Here is a 9,829-nt window from a genome sequence, read left to right on the forward strand (position 1 = left end):
TAAGTTTTTTATTTTAATTCCAGTATAGTTAACATACAGTGTTATATTAGTTTCAGGGGTACGATATAGTGCAAATCGGTACATGACTCAGTGCTCATCATGCTAAGTGTCCTCTAGGAGCCCTGCTTTATTCATCACAGAATTCGAAATGCCTGGCACTAAGTAGGCGCTCCACCACTGCTTCCGGAGGGACAACAGAGGGCTGGGGTTTGAGATAATAACACGATTTGTAAATGCAAATTCTTTGTTGGGAGTTGGGGAGGGTGGAGAATAAGGGTTAAGGTAGCAGAGGAGAACAAAAAGAACTTCGTAAGTGCTCTATAAACCTAGCTGTTGTTCCTGTATAATGGTTAGTTATTGTTTCTACTATTATTGTTGTCATGTTCTTTTAAATGTCCTCACCTGGTGTTATTTACCAGCTTCTTCCCTCTCCTCTATTTCTGTGTCTATTTTATCTTAATTCTTTCAGCTTTATTGAGGTATAACAAATAAAAATTACAAATATTTAAGGTGTGCAACTTGATATTTTGATATATGTGTACATTGTGAAACAATTGCCAAAATCAAGATAATTAACATACATATCTATCACCTCACTAGTTTGCCTTTTATTTCTGGTAAGAACACTTATGATCCACTCTCTTAGCAAATTTCAAGTATCAAGACGGTATTGTTAACGTAATCACCATGGTGTACAATCTTCAGAACGTATTAATCTTGCATATATGAGATTCTCCAACATCTCCCCATTTCCCCTAAACTCCAGCTCCTAAAAACCATCCTTCTGCTCTCTGTTTCTATGAGTTGAATTCTTTTAGATTCCACATGTAAGTGAGATCATGCACTATTTGTCTTTTCTGTGTCTGGCTTATTTCATTCAACATAATGTCCTCCAGGTTCATCCAAGTTTTTGTAAATGGCATTTTCTAATTTTTTTAAGGCCAAATGATATTCCATCATATTTAAATATATTTAATTTAACTATTAAATATATTTGAATATATACTTTATATTTAAATATATTTCACCACATGGAGCCATGAACAGTGGTGATTTTACAAGTTTCCTGGTCCTAATGGTCTAATAGATCAGACACAATTTAAAGAAAACTTATGGCATTTTCCCCTTTACACCAGATTACAGGAGAGGAACCTGTTGTACCAGGCTCCAGACTGGGATTCAGTATGCCAATGATACAGCTTCCTGGAACAAACTTGCAGAGTCCATGGTGTCCTGAGATAGGGCAGAGAACGTAAAATCCGCAGCGCTTTAATTGCCACTTGCGACCATCAGCAGTAATAGTTAATTTGGGGCTATCTTTGATTTCCTCCTCCCCCTTCTAAGGCTAGAATTCTATATGCAAATAGCTCCCAAGAGTTCTCCCGTATTTCATCAGTACAGACACCATAAAGCATAGGTTCTAACATTTTTTTAAAAGATTTTATTTATGTGACAGAGAGAGCACAAGCTAGCACACTCAGGGGGAGCTGCAGAGGGAGAAGGAGAAGCAGGCTCCCTACTGAGCTCCGCACTTGGCAGTGGAGTCTACTTGAAATTCTCTGCTTCTCCCTCTCCATCTGCCCTTCCCCCAACTAGTGCTTGTTCACACGCACACTCTCTCTAAAATAATTAAAAAATTAAAAAATGTCAAGGTGCTAAATTGGCTCTTCTGCTATTTAACATATAGACTTAGACTCAGGGATCTCCACAGCCAAACCTGACGTTCCACTGATGAAAGCACTGTATAGTTTCAAAACTCCATGTCACCTTCAGCTGAAAAGAGTGTTCAGTCCATTCATTCCAAGCAAGAAATAAGAAAGCTGGCCACCATCCTGGTTGAGATGGGGCTGTGAAAAGATAAGGAAAGAGAGCTCATGGTCATGAGGTAGCTGTCCAAGAGTAGCAACCAAATTCAAGGTCAGAGATCGAGGTCCATTAGCCTCACCCTGCTCCTTCTCACATTCCTTCCCCTGAGAACCAGAAGAAGACCTTAACCCCTGGGCAATAGACAAATTATATATGTATGTATATATATATATACATATATATATTAAGATTTATTTATTTATTATTTTTTTAAGATTTTATTTATTTATTTGACAGAGACAGAGAGTGAGAGAGGGAACACAAGCAGGGGGAGTGGGAGAGAGAGATTCAGGCCTCCCGACGAGCAGGGAGCCCGATGCGGGGCTCGATCCCAGGACCCCGGCATTATTACCTGAGCTGAAGGCAGACGCTTAACGACTGAGCCACCCAGGCACCCTTATTTATTTACTTTAGAGAGAGAGAGAGAGAGGAAGAGAGCCTGCAAGTGGGGGGGGGAGGGACAGAGGGAGAGCGAGAGAGAATTCCAAGCAGACTCCCCACTGAGTGCAGAGCCTGACGTGGAGCTTGATCCCAAGACCCTGACAACATCACCTGAGCTGAAACCAAGACTTGGTCTCTCAGCCTAACCGACTGAGCCACCCAGGCACCCCGACAAATGATATTTCAAATAACTCTTAATACTCCTTTGGCATTTCAGGGTCCTTTGCACAAGATTGCGACTTCTACATTTTTTGTTTCCCCCAACACAGCTAGGCAGTGGTTCACATGTAACATGAATAGGCAGTAATAAGAGCCACAATTTTCTGAGGGCTTACTGTGAAGCAGTACCGAGCTGAGCAACATGCACCAATTACCCTGAACCTTTTCTGCAGACAGGGAAACTAGCACAGACAGAAGTTAAATACCATGCCCAAGATCACACAACTGACAAGTGGCTGTAATGAAATTCAGTGAATTAAATATTCAATTCACATCAATAAATTCTTTGAATTTGAGAGAAAAATGTACTAGTGCATGTTTTCCACATTTCTCTTCAATAGAAAAGATGGAAAGAAATAAAAAACATAAGTCATGTGTTCATTCTCAGTTCATCATAACATTTTTTATAAAAGATTTTATTTATTTGTCAGAGAGAAAGAGCACAAGCAGGGGGAGCGGCAGCCTCCCCACTGAGCAGAAAGCCCTACGTAGGACTTGATCCCAGGACCCTGGGATCATGACCTGAGCAGAAGGCAGACGCTTAACCGACTGAGCCACCCAGGGGTCCCCACCATAGCATTTCATAAACCAAAATAACCCCATACCTTGGACATTCTGCTGAATGAAGGAGTCACATTAATATAACTTAATGCACTATTTCTGGATTAAAATTAAGCCGATTAAATCATTAGGTACAAACCAGGTATTTCTCATTTCTTCTTGTAACTGCACCACTTAAAAGCATTCTCTTTTCTGGGCTTTAACCAACTTTTTTGTTATTCATTCATTCATCAATTTATTCACTATTTTATGATTTAAGGCAACATATAGAAGATGCATACAGAAAAAAAGGAAAAGTTGTTTTTTAAAAAAGTGGATTAAGCTGTTATTTTTCAAAGAAAACACAATGTCACTTTCCCTACATGAATGGTAAGCAGACAGTATTATGGAAATACAGAACTCTCACACTTTATTTATTATTTTTTAAAAATAATTTTTTTTAAGATTTTACTTATTTATTTGACAGAGAGAGAGAGAGAGAGAGCGAGAGAGGGAACACAAGGGGAGTGGGAGAGGGAGAAGCAGGCTTCCCGCAGAGCAGCAAGCGGGATTCGGGGCTTGATCCCAGGATCCTGGGATCATGACCTGAGCCGAAGGCAGATGATTAACGACTGAGCCACCCAGGCGCCCCTAAAAATAATTTTATTTATTTTTTTAAGAGAGAGACAGAGAGAGTCAGAGAGAGAAAGCAGGAGCAGGGTGAGGGGCAGACGGAGAAGCAGACTCCCTGCTGACTCTGGGACATGACCTGAGCCGAAGGCAGATGCTTAACCGACTGAGCCACCCAGGTGCCCCTTAAGTTCTAAAATTACCAACTGTAAAACGTTATTTTTGAGGCAATCAGGGAAGTCTAAACATAGGTGACTGGGCCATGATTCCAGCAGATTATTGTTGCTATTTAGGTGCTTGGATGGTACTGTGGTTATGTAGGTGAAATGTCTAAGTTTTTTGGAAATGCCATACACATAAAGATGTAGAAATAAAAAGACATATTGTCTTGAGTTTATTTCATTTTTCTAAAAGTTCTTTTTTTATTTTTTTAACTAACCTCTATACCCAACAGGAGGCTCAAACACAACCCCAGATCAAGAGTCACATGCGCGGCCTACTAAGCCAGCCAGGTGCCCTGGCATTGGGTTTCTTTTAAATTATCATAGCCATGGGGTGCCTGGGTGGCTCAGTCGGTTAAGCATCTGCCTTTGGCTCAGATCATGATCCCAGGGTCCTGCGATCAGCCCCATATAGTCATCAGTCATATTCATCAGGCTCTCTGCTGAGGAGGGAGCCTGCTTCTCCCTCTCCCACCCCCGCTCCCCCTGCTTGTGCTCCTCAGCGCGTGCTCTCTCTCTCTGTCAAATAAATAAAATCTTAAAAAAAATAAAATAAGGGCGCCTGGGTGGCTCAGTCGTTAAGCGTCTGCCTTCGGCTCAGGTCATGATCCCAGGGTCCTGGGATCGAGTCCCATATCGGGCTCCCTGCTCCGCGGGAAGCCTGCTTCTCCCTCTCCTACTCTCCCTGCTTGTGTTCCTGTTCTCACTATGTCTCTCTCTGTCACATAAATAAATAAAATCTTTAAAAAAAATAATAATAAAATAAAATAAATTATCACAGCCACAAGAGAAGAATGGATGGAGGAGAGGAGGATAAAAGTAAAGAATGGAGGAACGGAGGGAGGGAGAAGAGAGGAGAAGACAACGGAGGAAAGAGAAAAGAGGAGAGGTAGGGAGAGAAGGAAGAAAGGAGGGAGAGAGAGGAGAGGGGGCAGAGGGAGGAAAAGAGGGAGAAAAGAGAGAGGGAAGGATAGAAGGAAGGAGAGAGAAAAGGAAACCATCTTTCCATACTTCATTCTGACTTCATAAGAATTCTGTGAGATGATTATCATTATTTGAGTGAGCGGTGGTAGGAATAGTGGTCGTTGCCCTATTTCCCGTCCGGGAAACGGAGGCGTAGAGACAGTCAGGCTTGCCCCTGTCATGCAATGAGCAGAGAGCAGGAAAGAAGAACCAGGCTGTGCCCTGAAACCAGATGCATGTGGCCAAGTCCACAGCCCGCGTTCTACTCAATTCCCTGGTCTTTTCTTTCTTTCTTTTTTTTTTTCTAAGATTTTATTTATTTATTTGACAGAGACACAGCAAGAGAGGGAACACAAGCAGGGGGAGTGGGAGAGGGAGAAGCAGGCTTCCCGCGGAACAGGGAGCGCAACGCGGGGATCGATCCCAAGTCCCTGGGATCATGACCCGAGCCGAAGGCAGACGCTTAATGACTGAGCCACCCAGGCGCCCCTCCCTGGTCTTTTCTATGATATTTCTTAAGGTGGGAGGGGGTGGTTAGGGGCACTGTCCCCCCTCTAGTTGATGAAAGGCGCCCACATTACTGCAATGCCACCACACACGGAATTTTGCGTTCCAATTCCAGGGGACTCACGACATACCTGGTGGACAGCCGTGGCCTCCAAGTGAGGACTCAGGCTCTGGACCTTGCTCCCCACGCCCACTAACTGCAACGAACGGAACCAAGAGCCGGCTGACACTCCCCCCCAGAAACTCATCCTAAAACACTGCTTTCATGAAGGCGCCACCGCCCCCAGCCCAAACCTCTTTCAGTTTCCATCATCCCAAACATACACATTCCAACGCCTTCCTTGAACTCAGCCCCCACCTAGCATTTAAACTTTATTGGCCCCTCAATACAGAGTTCTCTGCAGACTCCTCTCTAGCTTCCTCTCCAGCTCACACTCCAGAGCCCCCTGGCTGTGTCTGGGTTCCCTGAGACAAGCCTTAGACTTCCCTCCCTCCCGGGGTTGCTCACACGACCCCTTCACCTGAACTTCCACGCACAGCCTCCTTAGCATGCACCCACCTCTGACTCCCTCTGAGGAGGAAGGGAAAGCCCACAACTCCCCAGAAGCCAAATCGGCTTCGACCAGGGGCTGCTAGGAACAGTCTCTTCGGAGCTTTGGACCCTGCCCCCCCCCCCCAGCAAGCTGTGTCACCTGGTCAAAGTCACCGAACCTCTCCAAGCCTCCATGGCCTTGGTTAAGGAAGAAGCAAAAAACAGCGATGCCGGGCGCCTGGGTGGCTCAGTTGGTTAAGCGACTGCCTTCCGCTCAGGTCACGATCCTGGAGTCCAGGGATCAAGTCCCGCATCAGGCTCTCTGCTCAGCAGGGAGTCTGCTTCTCCCTCTGACCCTCCCCCTCTCATGTGCTCTCTCTCTCTCTCTCTCTCTCTCATTCTCTCTCTCAACTAAATAAATAAAATCTTAAAAAAAAAAAAAACAAAACAGTGATGCCTCCACCGCCCTGGGTGGGTGGATGGGGCCCGCAGCGCCCCGTCACGCACAAGGGACAGCGGTAAGGTGGATGAGCCAGGCCCTGGTGCACGGCGAGCACTCCCGGGAGGGCACCGGCCCGAGCAAGCAGAGCTCCCTTCACTCCACAGGCTCTCCCATCTGCTCAGGAGCAGGGGCGAGGCACCCTGTCCGCACCTTCGATCACAGTGAGGGCCCATGTCCAGCCCGACCCCACTCAGTCCTGACCCCTTAACTCCAGCATCGGCTCCACTTGTCTGAGCCCCCCCGCCCCCCCCCCCCGGGCCTTACTTGCATCACTTCGAGTAAAAGTCACAGCTCGGGAGAGCAGGGAGCATCACGATCCCCATTCTGCAGAGCTGGCCTGGGAGGCACAGGGATCAGCTGATTTACCTGGGCCACAGAGCCACTGAGTGGTGCTGGGACTTCATCATTTCCAGCTTCTTTCTCTCACGTGGGCTGATCTGTCTCCCCAGACTGGGAGAACCAGGGCACGAGGATGGCTGAGTCTGGACCGGAGACCTGCCCCGCACTGCCTGGCAGAGGGCCCTGTAAACACAGCAGCCGACAAAGCTTTCCTGACCGAAGCCTGTGTAGGCACAAAGAGGCATGCAGGGGGGAGCCTGGCTGGCTCAGATGGTGGAGCGTGTGACTCTCGATCTTGGAGTCAGGGGTCCCAGCCCCACACTGGGTCTAGAGATGACTTAAAAAAAATAAGAAAACAAGAAAACAAAAAACGAAAAAAGAGGGAGAAAAGGAGAGAGAAAAGGACCCAAAGGACAGGTAGGGCTAGAGACCTTAGAGTCCCAAGACAACTTTCTGTCCCCGGGCCAGCTGTGAGTGAATAACCCTCGCCTCTCTTCCCTCATGGGCCCCTGTGAATAAAGAAACACAAAACGGACTGAAATCGGAGACGTGAGGCCGCACGGTAGGGCGCTCGGGAGCAGTGTATTTTTCTCATCTCAGTCACTCCGGCAGCACCCTGGTAGGTAGCGGCTACTGCCAGCCTCCTCTTACAGATGAGGAGACCAGGCTAACGTGAGAAGAAGCAACTCAGCAGGCCAGCCAGCCGGATGCAGGTGGCAGCCCTCTGGCTCCAGAGCCCCCTCCCGTGGATGTGGCACGTGGAACCATGATTCGGGGCTACTTTTGCCGAGGACGAGGCTCCGTTCGGTTGCTAAGGTGTGCAAAGTGTGAAGGTAGGGAAGGAAACATGCTCAGTGAATGCTAGCCCGACTGGTGCCCAGGTAGGGCGAGATCTGTCAAGGGTCACGTGAGTGGCTGAGGTAGAGCAAGCTGGACTGCTCCGCGGAGATCGGACACAGGAAAGAACACGCAGATACTGTAGGGGCTCTAACACGCACATGACGACAACCCTTGCAGGGCTCTCACGCAATAATTCACCTCAAGTCAAAGCTGTGCCTGGGGTATCTGGCCAAGGGGCTGGGGCGGGCCGGCCGCACTCACCAAGGGCCAGCCGGAGGAGGAAACATCTGGCTCAAGTCAGGAGGAGGTAGTCCCACTGTCAGCCCTTACCACCTCTGTGAAAACGAATGGGTCCACAGACCTTTCTCAGTGTCTTACGCGTCCTCTGCGAGCACGAGGCCGGGGCACCTGCCTCCGTCAGGCGCAGTCGGTGAGCTGCCTAGGACCCATGCTGCATTCAGGAGCCCGCAGAAAGGCTGTGGCTCCGGATTTCAAACGGGGCGGCTGAGCACGGCAAACATGGGCTCAGTCAGGTACTGTCCTGCACGGGACCCGTTCTCAGGAGCTATTTTCAATACTTAGGATACTAACAAGTGCCGGAGCATCTATAAAACAGTTCTGGAAGGGAAAGCCGCAGAGCCCTCAATCCGGCCCGCTCTCTTTTATTGGACAAGAAAGAAGCATGCATACCATCAGGTTGAGTTCAGTATTTGCTTAGGGTTTTCTTCTTTGGATGTAAAATTTACAGACAAAAGAATGCACAACACCTTACATTTATTGAATCGGGACAAACCATATAGCCACTCTTTATCATCGATTCCTTGCTATACCCCAAATCTCTTGGCCCTTGTCCCTTTATTGTATTCACCTGGAGAAACCGAACACCTGCTTAAACTCAACTCTCCAACCAATAAGAATGCATCCCCCGCTGCAAGAAACAAGAATAAGAAAGGAAACGAAAAAGAAAACAACAAAGAAATGAAATTTATTTATTCCTCAGCAAGGGCTCAGAAAGCCATTTCTAGGAAAACCGAGGGGAGGAGGTGGGGGGGGGGTGGAGAAAGAGCGGCAGGAAAGTGGGTGATGACCCAGAGCCACAGGGTCCCACCCCAAGGGACATGCATGCTTGTAGAGAGAATCTCGAGGCAGAGGCATAGACGCTGCGCCCAAAGGTGTTTCAAGATCCGTGGTTGCAATGAGAGGAACAAAACTTTGAAAAAGAAAAACTGAAAAAACCCAAGCGAGCAGGAGCTCTGTCCAGTTGAAGCCGACCTGGAACGCTCTAAGCCCTGTGCAGGTTCGTAGCCCTGTACTGAGATGTGGCTTCATTCCTAAAATCCCGGAGGCACAGGGGGCGCCTGGGTGGCTCAGTCGGTTAAGCGACTGCCTTCAGCTCAGGTCATGATCCCAGGGTCCTGGGATCGAGCCCGCATCGGGCTCTCCGCTCAGCGGGAAGCCTGCTTCTCCCTCTCCCACTTGTGTGTTCCCTCTCTCGCTGTCTCTCTCTCTCTCTCTGCGTCTGTCAATTAAAGAAAGAAAGAAAATCTTAAAAAAAAAAAAAAATCCGTAAAATCCCGGAGGCACAGGACACTCTCAAGGGGCAAGCGTGGTTTTATTTGCAGAGTGCATCTGAGCAACAGGCGCGCTCAGAAGACCCCAGCCCAAGCTCCTGTTCCCGGGGACCCAGGGGTCTGGGGGTCTGGCGGGCTCTGACGTGAGCCGCCTCCCGGAAAAACCTCAGACGGCCACGTCGGGGTCCATCACTTTGCTTGCGTTACTATTCCCTGCCTAGCCGCGGCGGCTGGATTCGCAGGGCTGGCCCAAGAGACCTTCTCCCAACACTCGGGCAGGGTCTCCAGAGCTAGGGTGACGTCTGTGTCTTACCCTACCCACACGGGCTTGCGCCATACAGCACAGCGCCTTCCTGTGCGGGAGACAGGCCACCAGTTCGGGGCGTGCGAGCCCAGCTCCGACTTGAAGACTCAACCTCTCTAGCTAGGCATTGCCGGCTCCGATGCCTTCGGGCAAGAGCGCCCTACCTGAGCTCCCCTTGCAAGTGCACCCGCCTGGTTGGTGGCCAAGCCCAGGCCGCATGCGCACCTCCGCGAGCCCAACCCCCACCAGCGGGTGGTATATATAAAGGGGGCGTCTACCCAGACACTCGGGAACGTGACAACGCCAGGACCGCTTCGCGGGAGCCCGTCGGCAGGCCACCCCTCTCTGCGGCGT

At 48.7% G+C, this 9,829-nt stretch overlaps 1 long non-coding RNA gene across 1 annotated transcript; it reads right to left on the bottom strand.

The window, feature by feature from the left end:
• Positions 1-16: 16 nt before the first annotated feature.
• Positions 17-7,287, bottom strand: LOC118523090 (uncharacterized). Its single transcript, XR_004910929.2, has 3 exons — positions 7,192-7,287; positions 6,788-6,943; positions 17-1,847 (listed from the first exon to the last, which is right to left on the bottom strand). It is a non-coding gene; the product is annotated as an uncharacterized LOC118523090 (long non-coding RNA).
• Between the last annotated feature and the right edge of the window lie 2,542 nt (positions 7,288-9,829).

The sequence above is a fragment of the Halichoerus grypus genome, chromosome X, assembly GCF_964656455.1.
Source record: "Halichoerus grypus chromosome X, mHalGry1.hap1.1, whole genome shotgun sequence".
Lineage (NCBI taxonomy): Eukaryota > Metazoa > Chordata > Mammalia > Carnivora > Phocidae > Halichoerus > Halichoerus grypus.